This window comes from Schistocerca nitens, chromosome 1 (genome assembly GCF_023898315.1).
Source record: "Schistocerca nitens isolate TAMUIC-IGC-003100 chromosome 1, iqSchNite1.1, whole genome shotgun sequence".
Taxonomy (NCBI): Eukaryota; Metazoa; Arthropoda; class Insecta; order Orthoptera; family Acrididae; genus Schistocerca; species Schistocerca nitens.
This window is the reverse complement of record NC_064614.1, coordinates 1,140,978,552-1,140,979,819: the sequence shown is the minus strand read 5'-3', so window position 1 is coordinate 1,140,979,819 and position 1,268 is coordinate 1,140,978,552. Positions and strand designations below refer to the sequence as shown.

The 1,268-nt window shown below is 49.3% G+C and overlaps 1 pseudogene; it reads left to right on the top strand.

The window, feature by feature from the left end:
• The first annotated feature begins 432 nt into the window (after positions 1–432).
• LOC126208776 (5S ribosomal RNA) lies at positions 433–550 on the top strand (annotated as a pseudogene).
• Positions 551–1,268: the final 718 nt, after the last annotated feature.

The following is a 1,268-nucleotide window of genomic DNA, read 5'->3' as shown; positions in this document are numbered from 1 at the left end:
AATTGTGGATCAATGCGTTTAAACCATCTTCATCAAACGCCGAAGGTCTACCTGAACGTGGAGAGTCCCTAATGTCAAAACGATCCCCCTTAAAACGAAAAAAACAGTTTTCTTGCCGTGCTATGTCCAATGGCATTATCCCGATGCACGGCACAAATGTTTCTGGCTGCCTCCGCTGCTGCCCGCCCTCTACGTAACTCAAACAGAAGAATATCTCGAAAACGTCCGATTTCTGCACTTAGTACTCCACGTCCTACCGTCCGCAGGTCCACTCACTACCTCCAAATTACACAATGACAATATGCACACTCAAATAACAATAGTGAACTACAAATAGGAAATGAAAATCGATAAACAAGGTCACAGCAATCGAAATACCAACAAGCAAAACGAAAACGTTACGAACTTATGCACCAACCTAATATAAACACCGGCAACGGCCTTGCCGCAGTGGATGCACCGGTTCCCGTTAGATCACCGAAGTTAAGCGCTGTCGGGCGTGGCCGGCACTTCGATGGGTGACCATTCGGGCTGCCACGCGCTGTTGCCATTTTTCGGAGTGCACTCAGCCTCGTGATGCCACTTGAGGAACTACTCGACCGAATAGTAGCGGCTCCAGACAAAGAACGTAACGACCGGGGGAGCGGTGTGCTGACCACACGCCCCTCCTATCCGCATCCTCAGTTGAGGATGACACGGCGGTAGGATGGTCCCGAAGGGCCACTTGTGGAGTGCTTTAATATAAACACCAAGAACAAAGGCCATAAAGTTAACCTCCAAATAGAGTCGAAATCCGATTAGCAGCTGCGAGGGATTTAACTGCGCTCATGTGGCGTGCTAACGTGCTAACTAGACTGGGTGGCGATCACTCCCGTAGACTCAAGTAGGAGTCGCGCGAATCCACGTGACCTGGCCGTCGTGCTTCTGCTGGCGCCTGACCGAGTCTACCTGTAGTGCCGCCGCTCCTCTGTCATTCACGTCAGCTGGCGACGATATCAAAACGTATATTACAATGCGAGCGCAGAAAATTATACCCTCTCCTAACGCCTCATAATTGGACTGTTCGGGGTTCATGGGTCTGGGTCGCATTCTTGTGACACTGGTTGAAGCTTTGTCTAGCAGCAACCACATGCATTTGTCTCATGCAGCGAATGGGCAACAAACTACAAAAGATCTCTTGATCTGCGTTTATTAGAAGACAACAAAGGAAGCTGACCATATCAGAAGTTTTATTGGCCTGGCAAAACAGCAGTAGCCGTTGAAGATAT